At 39.9% G+C, this 14681-nt stretch overlaps 2 long non-coding RNA genes across 3 annotated transcripts; both read right to left on the bottom strand.

Moving 5' to 3' along the window:
• Positions 1-1622: 1622 nt before the first annotated feature.
• On the bottom strand, positions 1623-3286 carry LOC117278947 (uncharacterized). Its single transcript, XR_004509327.2, has 2 exons — positions 2671-3286; positions 1623-2550 (listed from the first exon to the last, which is right to left on the bottom strand). It is a non-coding gene; the product is annotated as an uncharacterized lncRNA (long non-coding RNA).
• Positions 3287-11234: 7948 nt separating this feature from the next.
• On the bottom strand, positions 11235-14199 carry LOC104105013 (uncharacterized). 2 transcript variants are annotated; one of them, XR_688241.4, is made up of 3 exons: positions 12273-14199; positions 12016-12187; positions 11235-11949 (listed from the first exon to the last, which is right to left on the bottom strand). It is a non-coding gene; the product is annotated as an uncharacterized lncRNA (long non-coding RNA). The 2 variants fall into 2 exon arrangements; XR_011414611.1 differs by having other exon boundaries at positions 11235-12187.
• Positions 14200-14681: the final 482 nt, after the last annotated feature.

Raw genomic sequence — 14681 nt, 5'->3', positions numbered from 1 at the left:
CCAATTGCAATATATATAAACAAACCACACTTCTTCCGGACTAAATTAAATAGTTAGTATTTGATCCTTCAAATGATAAAAAAATTTAATGATTTGTCCAAATTCGAACCAATGGATGAGCGTAAATTTACCAATCACTACAATCGACTTAATGTCACTAATCTACATTCACCTTGAAAATGAGTTAACTCCTTTCATGATATATGAATTTTAGATATTCAGACCACATGATTAATTATGAAATAACAAAAGTCAGTTATCTTATTCTTAATTGCAAGTATTTAAGACTAAATACTTTGATGTGATGAACTTGTCAAATCCGGAAGTCGCAAAATTAAAATGCACAAGATGCTAAAAATAAATTTTAAAATAGCTACTCAAAAAACTATGCCAAATCTTAAAATAAGCCAAAAATAGCCGAAATTATAAAAAATACACTTTTAATGTGATTCCATAGTAAATTCATTTTCACATTTTTCATAAAAGTAATAATTATAGTTTGTTAAATACTCGATGGACACCAAAAGTACACTTTTGACAGAAAACTACTAAAGAGTATATTTAAGGGAGCATTTTAAACTTATCCCAAAATATGAGGATTTTTTTGTTATTTTCTCACATTTTAGGTGAGTTTTTAACAAAAAATGATTAAAGTTATTTTTGTAAAAAATTGAGCAAAGTAAAATAATTTTTATGTAACAAAAGAAAAAATAATAAATTTTGGGTAATATATAAAAACGGGATGACCATCCATGAATTTTACCCCAAGTTTAAGATTTGGAAGTTGGTTAGTGTTGTAATAAAGTGTTATACAAGTATGAATCAAGCACAACTTCACATGCATAGTTCATGTTCTCTTGATGGTGTGATATGCCTTCACAATACATGTTCGAGGGCACACCGAGCAAGTATGAGAAATGACCTCTCTTCACTTTCTAAAAAGCAAGACAAGAGGTCAAACTAAGAATCTATATAAGTGAGGATCCTCATCTTGGTTCAATATTGGATCAAACAACAGGAGGCCATATACGTAGTACTGATCTCTTTTTTAATTGATTCAATTTAATAGGGGGAAAGGATTGTACATTTTTCTACCAAGAGACAAAACTCTCAATAAAATCTCCGCGCTCTAAGATTACCTATGACTCTTCCTGAGAATAATTATATTTCTACACCTCAAATGCTACAATCTCTTCGTACTTCGCCCCCCAATAAAGCAAAATGGTAACCTTTAGTATTTGGCTGGTAGCTAAAATAAAGTCGTTGTTTTCTCCTAAACAAAGAAAAGACAACATACCATGTACAACTTTAATAAGGCAATGCACAAGAATACTGAAACAATGTATATACATCTGGTATTTACATCAAATTTAGTTATCTCAACTGTAGAAGGAGCATTAGTTCTTTCCATTTTATCTTGGATCAATATACATTATGACTTTAGTTACCTCGAATAAAAAGTGAAATACGTTAATAAATTTTTAAACAAAAACGAATTTAGTAGTGTGAAGTATCATTTCACTTACTATAAATTCTTTTGTGATATTAAGTGTAAATTACAAATGTTAGTATACACTGACACATATGGCATGTAACTATGTATATATACGTTTAATTTCTGGAAAACGATATAAAATAAAATAAAAAGGGGAACTAAAACAGACTAGAATATACAAAAAGAATTTTATTTCAACCACTGATACGTATATAAGTTAACAAAAGAATCAGGTTAATACCGAACAATGAGAAACCACCAATTCACCAAATACCGAAAAAGTGCTATCTCTGTTCACAACACACAAAACAGGGACTCTCTCAAATAGTAGGAACGAATTCATTGCCTCAACAGAGCGAATAGAGAGACAAGCAGAGATATCCCAATCAAAGCACCGGAAGCCGGTCAAAGAGAACGCGGCTGCGGCATCCGGTGACATCGCAGTCTCCTGTGCGGAGGAAGCAACGGCGGCAACGGCAACTTTACGATTAAATCAATGTATAATGCCTTGGAAAGCGAATTCACTGATAGTGCAAATCCTTTGGGTAACTTCAAATGGATATGGAAACTACCTATATACCCTAAAATAAAACATTTCATTTGGTTACTTAATCACAACAGATTGCCAACACGACAATTTCTTCAACAACTCAATATTATCACTGATGCCACTTGTCCATACTGCCAAGAGGCAGATGAAACATTAAATCATCTCTTTCTAACTTGTGCTAATGCTAAATACTACTGGAATAATCTGGGAATGGGGACACATATTAATGCTCTACTCCATTTGGATACACCACAAAAATGGCTTCTCTCCTTAATCAATTACAAAGGCTTGAAGTTACCATACAACATTAACTCAAAAACTTACTTACCTTTAAGCCTTTGGAACATTTGGATCACTCGTAATCGAAATCTTTATGATGGAATTCGTACCAGTATAAGCATCAACTTTACAACACAACAAGCCACTGAATTTTCTTATCTGGCAGCTTCGTATCACAAATTGCCAAGGCGAATCATGACCCCTCTTAAATGGATACCTCCTAAGCCTAACATATATAAGTTAAACACAGATGAGGCTCACTCGTCAACATTGACTACGGATGATATTGAAGGACTAATTAGAAATCATAATGGTGATTGGATCGTGGGTTTTTCAGGGCACATACCAAGCCAATCTTCTATTTCAGCAGAATTGTACGCTTTGATACAGGGACTTAGAATAGCAATTCAATAAAATCTATCACCACTTTATGTGGAAGTCGACGCAAAGGAGGTAATCACTATGCTCGATTGTGACAATATAATGTATGCTAACCTACTATTTGACTGCAGGCATCTTCTGCTGAGGCTCCATAATCCCAGGGTTCACCATACGTACAGAGAACAAAATAGAGCTGTGGATCAACTGGCAAAAGCAGGAAGCATTTTGGAAGGCAACTTTACCATGCGAGTTTTTGATGGACCATCACTTTTTGTAAGACCTATTTTGGAAGCTGATAAGCAAGGGCTAACAATTATGCGCTCATTACCATCGACAGCATGTGCCTCAGACGATCACCATGCTGTAGCAGTGGACAGGAGCAGCAACTAACCACAAAATGGAAACATGGATGAACATCAGCTAATATCAACCTCCTTAGGTTGTTGTGATAATAGTTCCATTAGGAATACCATAAATAATGTCGCTACTACTAGTAATACCTTAATTTGTAATAGGGTACAACTTGGGCACCAATGTCTCTGTACGCATTAGTTAATTAATGATATTTATCTTTCGTACCAGAAAAAAAAAAAGAAATATTTTTTGCTTTAATAAATGCTTAGTCATTACCGACCCTAACATGGGTGGGCCAAACGACTACTGTCTATGATAACAACCCCATGTGGCAGAATTGTATCAGCCGCTGAGGAGATTTGGTTCAATCATTAGCAGCACCCCTAATGGCATTGGCCCTTTCTCAACATAAACAGCTCAACTTACATGATTTTAAAGTCGGACTTCGTTAATTACCAAAAAGAAAAAAGGTTAATTCCACTAAACATCCCCATAATATGAATAAGGTCAGGTATACCCCATGTATTTTAGAATCCAACCCTTATACCTCCTATTTTATAAAAATTCTATATTTACACTTTCTATGAGGTGTTCGTAACTAATTATATTAAAATATAATTATTAAATGATAAATTAAAACTTTTTACGTACTTTATTCATGCCTTTGAATTCCTTATTTTTATTTAGTTATAATATTGTATAATATATGAAGTTCTCATTTTTACTTAGTTTGTTTATGTATTTGTATACGGTCGAAATCGGGCTCGAATATTGCACGACAGATCGGGCTCGGAACGCGAAGGGTTGAAGATCGACCACGAGTCTCATCGAACCAGAACACGAGGTTAGAATGTCCGTCCTCGAGAACATTGAGCCCATGATCCCGGAATCGACCCTGAACCCGAATATGCTCGAGGAAACATTGTCGATATAACCAACAGAAGACCGAAATAACGGAAGGCCGAAATATCCGTAACCGGTCGGATATTTTAACGAGAATCTCGGCACGTATCAATAAAGAACCGAAAAATCAGCAAACCATGAGATTTTTACCTTTTATAGAATTGTACCTAAAGTAGGACTCCCCTACTATATAAAGGGGGTCTGATTACTTGTAAAACATATTGTAACACGCATCCAAAAGTAATATATTATTATTCTCGTCAAGTTCTTGTTATTCTCTTGTTGTTTCTGCTCTTATATCAGAAAAGCATTTTTCGCTCGAGGGTGGCAAACCTTCAAGGCTAAGACTGTTCAACTTGTGTGGTTAGCATTTACTTTTCCATTACTTATTTCAATTACAATCTGATTTGTCCTTTAGTATCAAATTAAATCACGTATCCTTAAAACCACTTATAAATTTAATTGTTATCCGATTTTGAGGGTAAACAGTTTGGCGTCTATTGTGGGACTAAGAATAATAGTAGTTTTTTGATACAAATCTCTATAACACACATTACTTTACACTTGCTCTTTGAAGTGTCTTTGATTTCAGGATAAAACGTAAAATGTCAAACTCTCAATCAGCACCCCTACATGTTGACAACGAGTCCAGTCACCACGGCGAAAATAACAACATAGCGCCCGGTGAAGGAGTACGGCCCGTTGATCCCATCGGAATCCCGATCGTAGATCCGATTGACGCTAATTCATATATGGATATCGACGCAAACTTGCCTACCGACCCCGAAAATAACGTATGTGGTGGAGCCCGATCGGCAACTCGAAACACACAAAATATTGAAGGAGACGGGATCAGTCTACGGGGTGATCTTCGAAATGGTACAGGCTCAACAGGCGGAGATAGCTCAGTTACAGAACCAAAGCCATGCACCAAGCAGGGTTGAGCCCGATCCACCCCAGGAAGTCATCCGCAGGGATGAACCGGTCATAGAAAGGTCAAATGAACATGAATCGGGGGCAAACCCCGAGATCATAAAGATGCTCGAGGAGCTGACAAAACGGATAGAATTAGGGGAGAAGAAAATCGAAGCTAATGACAAAAATATGGAAACCTACAATTGTAGGGTAGACCAAATCCCAGGAGCGCCGCCAATATTAAAAGGCCTGGATTCCAAGAAGTTCGTGCAAAAACCTTTTCCTCCAAGCGCTGCTCCGAAGCGATCCCTAAGAAATTCCGCATGCCTGAGATTGCTAAGTATAACGGACCGACCGACCCAAATAAGCATGTAACCTTTTACACATGTGTCATCAAAGGGAATGACTTGGAGGATGATGAGATCGAATCTGTCCAATTGAAGAAGTTCGGAGAAACCCTATCAAAAAGGGCTATGATATGGTATCATAACCTACCTCTTAATTCTATTGATTCATTTGTTATGCTTGCGATTCTTTCGTGAAAGCACACGCCGGAGCCATCAAGCTCGAGACCAGGAAATCAAACCTTTTCAAAGTAAAACAGAAGGATAACAAGATGCTTAGAGAGTTCGTGTCCCGTTTTCAAATGGAACGAATGGATCTGCCGCTGGTCACTGATGATTGGGCTGTTCAGGCTTTCACTCAAGGGCTCAATGTTTGAAGCTCGGTGGCCTCACAGCAGTTGAAACAAAACCTGATAGAATATCCGGCCGTTACTTGGGCCGTTGTGCATAACCGGTATCAATCGAAGATCAAAGTGGAAGATGATCAACTTGGGGCCTCTTTGGGGTATATTTATCCCGTCAGAACCTTCGACAGAGTCAAGAGAGACATCGATCGTGAACCGAGGACAAACAGGGATCGGTATCAGCATATAATGGAGACCGAAGAAGCAGTGGGTCAGGGCGGAACTCCATGAGAAAAGAAAGGAGAAATGACTAAAGTCAGAGCAACCGAGGACTCATGACCAAAAATAGCTTCAACAGGTCCATCGGGCTTAAAGAAGCACCGCGACTATCGGAATATAACTTTAATGCCGATGTTGTCGGTTATCGGGTGCATCAAAGATACCAAATGGCCTTGACCTCTACAATCCGATCCAACCCAAAGGGATCCTAACCAGATATGCAAATATCATGGCAAATATCATGGCACTCATGACTATTCAATAACGGGCATCTTCGAGAATTCTTGAGCGACCGAGCCAAGAATCATTTCAGGAACATGGATTTTAACAAACAGACAGAACAAGAAGAACCTCAACACATCATTAACATGATCATCAGTGCGGTCGATATCCCTCAGGGACCAATGTTGAATCATACCAAAGTATCTATCACTAGAGAGAAACGAACTCGAGACTACATACCGGAAGGAACTTTATCTTTCAATGATGAGGCCCGGAAGGGATTGTACAGCCCCACAATGATGCGCTGGTAATATCTGTACTCGTAAAAATAATTCGAGTTAAACGTATGTTAATTGATCCAGGTATCTCGGCCAACATCATTCGATCGAGGGTCGAGGAGCAGCTCGGTCTACAAGACAAAATCGTGCCTACAGTCTGAGTTCTAAACGGATTCAACATGGCATGTGAAACCACTAAGGGTAAGATAATATTACCGGTAAACACCGCCGGTACCATATAGCAAGCTAAGTTTTATGTAATCGAAGGAGACATGAGGTACAACGCTTTGTTTGGAAAGCCATGGATCCACAACATGAGGGCAGTACCCTCAACTCTGCACCAAGTGTTAAAATTCCCAACACCGGATGGAATTAAAATGGTCTACGGACAACAGCCATCCATAAAGGAGATGTTTGCGGTCGAAAAGGCAATTCTGATATCCGCACTTACAATGACAAAGGGGTCGAGTTCGATTACAAAGCTAGAAACCAAATAGCAATTACCGACACTAGCTCCGACCCAACCGAAAAAATAGGAGACTGATAAAGACGATGATTATGGGGTACCCAGGTCTTTTATAGCCCCTGATGATTCCGACGCCACCAAATCGACGGCCGAGGAGCTGGAACAGGTCATATTGGTCGAGCATCTACCCGATCGATATGTATACCTGGGCACGAGGCTAAATCCCGAGCGTAGGAAAAAAAACTCATTATATTTCTTATGGCTAACATAGATTGTTTCGCTTGGTCCCACCTTGATATGATAGGGATCCCACCGGAGATAACCACTCACAAGCTGAGCCTGGACCAGAAGTTCCATCCGGTCAAGCAAAAGAGGAGACCCCAGTCCTAGGTTAAACATGCTTTCATCAAGGACGAGATATCTAAACTCCTTAAAATAGGGTCCATTCGGGAGGTTAAATACCCGGATTGGTTAGCAAATATAGTAGTAGTCCCTAAAAAAGAGAACAAATTAAGAATGTGTGTAGACTATAAGGATTTGAATAAGGCATGCCCCAGGGATTCTTTCCCTTTGCCCAACATCGATCGAATGATCGATGCCACGGACAGCCACGAGATCCTCAATTTTCTCGATGCCTACTCCGGGTACAATCAAATACGGATGGACCTGGGTGATCAGGAAAAAACCTCCTTCATCACTAAATACAACACTTATTGCTACAACATGATGCCATTTGATTTAAAGAACGTCTGTGCCACTTACTAATGCCTAGTAAATAGGATGTTCGAGGAACAAATAGGAAAATCAATGGAGGTTTACATTGACGACATGTTGGTTAAGTCCCTGCGAGCAGAGGACCATTTAAAATATTTACAGGAAACCTTGAGCATATTTAAGAAATACAATATGAAGCTGAACCCAGAGAAATACGCATTTGGAGTTGGATCAGGTAAATTCCTCGGGTTCATGGTATTCAACTGAGGAATCGAGATCAACCCCGACAAAATCAAAGCTATCGAAGACATCACGATTGTGGACAACGTGAAGGTCATGCAAAGATTAACCGAGTGCATACCCGTCCTGCGGCGATTCATTTCGAGGTCATCCGACAAGAGCCACCGATTCTTCGCACTATTGAAGAAGAAGAATAACTTCTCATGGACCCCGAAATGCCAATGAAATTTGGAGGAACTCAAATGGTACTTATCGAGCCCACCGCTGCTTCACACACCGAAAGAAGACGAACAACTATATTTGTACTTGGCAGTTTCGGAGATAGTGGTAAGTGGAGTCCTGGTTCGGGAAGAGCAAGATACGCAATTTCCAATTTACTATGTTAGCAGGACCCTAGGTGAGACCGAAACTAGGTATCCTTACCTAGAACAATTGGCGCTCGCTTTGCTAAGCACCTCTAGGAAACTAAAACCATACTTCTAGTCTCACCCCATATGTGTCGTAAAAACTTACCCGTTGAGAAACGTTATGCATAAGCCCGAGATCTCGGGCCGGCTGACCAAATGGGCCGTGGAAATCAGTGGGTACGATATTGAATAGCGACCCCGGACCGCCATTAAGTCTCAAAATTTGGAGGACTTTGTAGCTGACTTTACGCCGGCCCTAATACCCGAGGTCGAAAGAGAGTTATTGATCAACTCAGGGACCTCCTTGGGAATCTAGACCCTATTTACGGACGGCGCCTCGAACGCAAAAGGGTCCGGACTTGGCATCGTATTGAAGCCACCAATATGCAATGTAGTTAGGCAATCTATTAGGACTGTGAAATTGATTAACAATAAGGCCGAATATGAGGCCATGATTGCAGGTCCCGAACTAGCCAAAAGCTTGGGGCAGATATAATTGAAGCTAAGAGCGACTCCCTCCTTGTGGTAAACCAAATTAATGGGACATTCGAGGTCAGAGAAGAACGAATGCAAAGGTACATGTATAAATTGCAGGTAACATTACATCGATTCAAAGAATGGACTTTGCAACACATACCTCGGGATCAAAACAGTGAGGCTGATGCCCTCCCTAACCTAGGGTCATCGGTCGAGGACGACGAATTCAACTCGAGGTCAGTCGTACAATTTATGAGATCGGTAATGGAGGAAGGCCATGCCGAGATTAACTCAACGAGCCTAACTTAGGACTGGAGAAATAAATATATAGAATACATGAAGACCAAAAAACTGTCGTCGGATCCAAAGGAATCAAGGGCCTTACTTACAAAGGAACCTAGTTTAGCCTATCTGAAGATGGAACCCTGTTCAGAAGGGCGTTCGATAGCCCACTCGCGATATGTCTTGGACCAGGGGACACCGTATACGTTTTAAGGGAAATCCACGAATGCACCTGTAGAAATCATTCAAGCGCCGAATCACTGGTTCCAAAAGTTATCAGAGCCGACTATTACTGGATTGATATGGAAAAGGACGCAAAGGAGTTCGTACGAAAATATGATGAATGTCAAAGACACGCTCCGATGATTCATCAGCCCGGGGAACTGTTCCATTTGGTCTTGTCACTATGGCTGTTCATAAAGTGGGGAATAGATATTGTCGGCCCTCTTCCATGGGCACCTGGTAAGGCTCAATTCATATTGTTTATGACTGACTATTTTTCTAAGTGGGTGGAAGCCCAGGCACACGAAAAGGTAAGGGAGAAAGAGGTCATTGACTTCATTTGGGATCATATCATATGCCGATTCAGAATGCCGGCCGAGATCGTGTGTGACAACGGAAAATAATTTATCGGTAGCAAGGTAAGCAAGTTTCTCGAAGATCATAAGATCAAAAGGATCTTATCAACACCCTACCACCCCAGTGGGAACGGGCAAGCAAAATCGACCAACAAAACCATACTCCAAAGCCTCAAAAAGAGGTTAACCGACGCCAACAAAATGTGGAAGGAAATCCTACCTAAAGTCTTATGGGCAAACCGAACTAGTTCAAAGTCCAGTACCGGGGCCACCCCGTTCTCACTAGTCTACGGCACCGAAGCTCTGATACAGGTCGTAGTCGGAGAGCCAAGTCTCAGATTCCGATATGCAACCGAGGAATCAAATGACAAATCTATGAACATGAACCTCAATTTATTGGATGAAAGGTGCGAATTAGCCCTTGTCCGGTTGGCCGCCCAAAAGCAGCAGATCGAGAGATATTACAATCAAAGGACCAACCTTCGACACTTTAGTATCGGGGACTTGGTACTAAGGAAGGTTACATTAAACACCCAAATCTGGAATGAAGGGATGTTGGGGCCGAACTGGGAAGGCCCTTACCAAATTATCAAGATCACCGGTGAAGGATCGTACAAACTCAGAACGATGAAGGGTGAGCAACTACCGAACAATTGGAACATAGCTCACTTGAAGCGATACTATTGCTAAGGTACGATCCCATTCATTTCCTTTTATTTATTTACATTCCGAACTAACATTTGCAGGGAATCATCGAGAAACATTATAATTTTTAGGTCTGAAAGCGTGCGTTGCACTCTTTTTCCCTTGAACCAGTTTTGTCCCAAATGGGTTTTCGGCAAGGTTTTTAACGAGGCAACGGTAAATCGTGCTAACTTAGAATTGAAGGTTGGTTACGAATCCGTATCGAAGGTCACGACAACAGTATTTGATGCCTCTCTATGCTCGGCCCTCGAATAACAACTTTAGCAAGGAAAGAAACTTTACGATTCAATGATATCGGCTCGATCGGTAGGATTTACTGTAAGGGCCAAGCGGTCACATGAACCGTGCCCACATAGACTACTCAATCCCTGGCATGAAACATGTACACATGTGTAACTCTCACACACAAGAATAAAAGAAGTTTCTACCTTGCGGATAAATATCTTGTCCTTTAAGAATTTCTTTTTTTTCTTTTAAGGAATTTCGTACATTCGATCCCCTAAAGGTACCGAGCCCAAGGGCCGCCTTTTACCGGGTTCAAACGATCACCCCAATCAGGGACTGCCGTTCAAAATCAAACTCGGACGGCTCAAGCTATCGGAGCCCAAGGGAACAAGACCTATTAGGCAACGCCCGAACCTTAAATGCTACAACCACCCCATTCGGGGACTGTTATCTTAGGAAAATCCCAGATAACTCGGATTAAAACCCATTGGGCAACACCCGAACTAAAATGTCTACGGCCATACTGAAATGGCTCGGAGACGTCCGAGACCCGTAACTAAAACAAGGCCTTCAAAAAATTTCATAATCGGTTCTAAAGACCACCCTCGACAAACTATAATCTAAACTACTTTGGAAAAAGTTTCCGGTAATACCGAATTCCCACGATGTCTTAAAATGAAATAATGTTGAAGGCAAGGTTTGTTCGAACCTCCAAATGTAAACTAACTACTTCATGCTAAGGCATTTCGATCTTTGCGAATATAAATAATAAAGCAGAGGGAAAATTTAAAAGCTGTTGAAGGGAAAAAGCCTTATATACATATCAAAAAGTCTTTTTACAAAACCGCCCTGAAACAAATTTTTACAAAGGCCAAACGGCCTCGACAAAAGGGTAATATAAAAAGCAAAAAACAAAAACATCTGAAAAGAGCCTAAGTGGCCTAGTCTTCGCCGGGAGCCGCATCATCACATTCACCCCCCTGTCTTCCTCGGACTCGCCCAAATCCTCAGAACCTTCATCATCTTCGGGAAAGGCCAGTTTTTTGGCCTCGGCTTCGAGCTCTTTGGCAATCTCAATCTCAGCCGATAAGTCGAAACCCCGAGCATGAATTTCCTCGAGGGCCTCCCTTCGAGATTGCCATTTCGTGTACTCGATGACATCCTTTGCTCGAACCTGAGCCGCCTCGGTATCGGCCTTATAAATGGCCACCATCTCGTCGGCATCGATTTTAACTACCTTGGCCTCCGACTTGGCCGTCTCGAGCTCTTTGGCCAGCTTTTCTCGATCGGAAACAGCCGAATTTAGATGAGATTGAAGCCCCTCGATCTTTTTGGCCTGCACCAAGGCCTTTTTCTTCGCAGCTCGAAGACTCGGCCGAGGCCAGCTGTGCCCGGCCAGTCTTCTTTTTCGAGGGCAAGCGGTCTATGTTTATTTTCCATTCTTAGGCTTCGGCCTTTACTACATCCACCTCTGCCTGGAGCTGCTCGATTTTATCAAGTTTTTTTTGGACCTGCGGGTTCGGACCGTTAGCCACCATAACTGACTCATCGTCACTAACCTCAAGTACTCTTCTTACCTGCTCGACCAGGTCGGCATGCTCCTTCCGAGCCGCCTCTAGCTCAGCCTGGAGTCTCTCACTAAGAAGTTTGTAAGCATCCCTTCTTCTCAGTGAGCCCTCGAGTCTCGGCCTCATGATGGTTTAAATCTTCCCGATATCAGAGAAATGTCTCGTGATGAAGCACCAATGCCTGCAAGCACCAAGAAAAAAGTTACGATTATTTACGACTTAATCTAAGTACATAATAGAGGTCGTCAAGAGGCATCCGAAGTTACCCGACTTAATCTAAGTCTCAAGACCTTTACAGTGTCGGCAATGGGCTCGTCATCCAAATCATTAGGGGTAGGACACTTCGCACGTCAAGTATTTCTTTCTACCCGATTCGAAGGTGACTCATTCTTATCGAGACGAGTTTTATTAGTTGAACCATCCTGTTGACTTCTATCATGGATATTGTCCACGGGCTCGTCGTTGTTGTTTGATCCAACATTGAGCGAGTTGTTGACATCGTTGGGTGCCATAGTTGTTTTATGCTTACAACAGAAAAGCTTTAAAGTGTGTTAGTAAAAGATGAATGGATCAAAGTAATACCATAATTATCTATGCCTCACGGTGAGCGTCAAACTGTTTACCCAAAAAATAGTACTATAACATGGTTTATAGACACATGGATTAATTTGATCTGATAAAATAAAATAATAAAGTGCAAACAGAATAAATAAGGATAAATAAAGAAGAGACAAGCCTGAGCTTCAGAATGTTCCCAGCGGGATCAAGAATAATTGAAAAATCTCGACCACACTCGTATAAAGCTTGAAAGAATGAGAGAAACAATATTAATTTTTTGCTACCGGTATTTCGTCATGTCTTTACAATAGAATGAAAACCTCTATTTATACTAGAGTTATGTGATATATGATCTACAAATTATACCCCCTTAATTACCAATACTAATGCAAAAGGTAGTTAAAAGGTGATGAATAACAATAAAAGATAATAAAATCTAATAAAGGCCAAAGAAATCTTGGGGTCTTCTATAACATTTCTATAATGGTCATATTTGAATTGCTCCTTACCCGTTTGTATCTAGTGTCACCATGATTGAGTCTTCTCGAGGCCAAAACCATTATCTTCTCGGTTTCTGAAGCTATTTAGAAGGAAAGTTAATTTAACTTTTTGCATAAGCAAAATTATGGGTTTTTAATCATTCATTACTTGGTTTGCAATGTCAAACTACTGGTATATCTTCTCTGTTAAGTCTTCATTATCATCATAACGCTGCCTCCAAATTGTACTAATTGACATAGGAACAGTATTTAATATAAATTAAAATCAAGCACAAATCTTAGCATTTCGTTAAGATGGACATTTTTTAGAAGTGCATTAGAATAAAAGAGAATGGAATAAATTAATTCAAAATCAACAATTCAATAAAGCTACGAAATCCAAATATAATATAAGCAAAGAAATTAATTCCAATAAATCGAATATATTAACAAAAGAATCAGGTTAATACCCGAACAATGACAAATCACCAAACGACTATACAAATCAATCCTGAAAACGCAAATCTCTGTTCAAAAACGAACGCATTGTCTCAACAGAGCGAATAAGGAGACAAGTAGAGATGTCGCAATCAAGGAACCGGAAGCCGGTAAAGAGAACGCCGCTCCGGCGTCCGGTGACGGAGCCGGTGCCATCCCAATCTCCTGTGCGGAAGAAGCAACGGCGGCAAGGAGGACAGCGAGAATCAAGGCTTGGATTGTAATGCTAATTTGAGCCATAATCTCTGAGATCTGTTGTTATCGGAAAATTGAGAAATTGTGGTATGGTACAATATGTTCTGTGAGTTGGTGAAGAAGATGGTCAATAATGCGTGGTGATTATAAAGGATAGGAGCGGAGGGAGGGATTTGTGGGGCCGTATGTGAAGAGTGACAGGGGCGAGACTAGCGATTTTGAGAAATGGCCAGTTCACCTAACAGCTCATAATTTGGTGGTAGCGAATTTGAGAGAAGGCTTAGCCCAGCGGAAAACAATTCTCCATTTTCACGATATAGGAGGAAGGTTTGCGTACATATTATCTTCTCAAACTTCATTAATAATAGAATTACATTGATTTATTGTTATTGAATATGAGAAATGGCCAAGTTATTTGCTCAACATGATTATAGCTCCCTGTCTTCCATTATTTTACAAGAACTTTCGCTGAACACGAAGATTAAAAATTTTAATTTTAAATATATAATCATACTTGTTTGGCAATAAAAAAATTTTAAAATATGTATTGTTAAATCTACTAAGTAATATATTTATATGATCATATCATGTCATTTAAATTAAAATAAAAAATTTAAAATTAAATTATCGTATATAACGAAATTATTTTTTTGTAATAGAATAATAATAATAATCTTTTTCCATTAAAACTAAAATAGTATCACGTATATAAAATAAATCAGAGAGTGACGCTTTTTTATATATTTTTTGACTTTATTTAATGCTTAGACATATCAGACCGATGGGTAAACCACTGCTCTAATATAACACCCCATGTGGCAGAATTTTATCAGCTGCCGAGCAAGGGCGGATGTAGTGCATTGTCGACGGGTTCAATTGAACTCATAACTTTCGACGCGGAGTAAAAATTTATATATAAAAATTTATTAAAATTATAAAAATAGT

Source organism: Nicotiana tomentosiformis, chromosome 3 (genome assembly GCF_000390325.3).
Source record: "Nicotiana tomentosiformis chromosome 3, ASM39032v3, whole genome shotgun sequence".
Taxonomy (NCBI): domain Eukaryota; kingdom Viridiplantae; phylum Streptophyta; class Magnoliopsida; order Solanales; family Solanaceae; genus Nicotiana; species Nicotiana tomentosiformis.
This window is presented reverse-complemented; position numbering and strand designations above follow the sequence as displayed.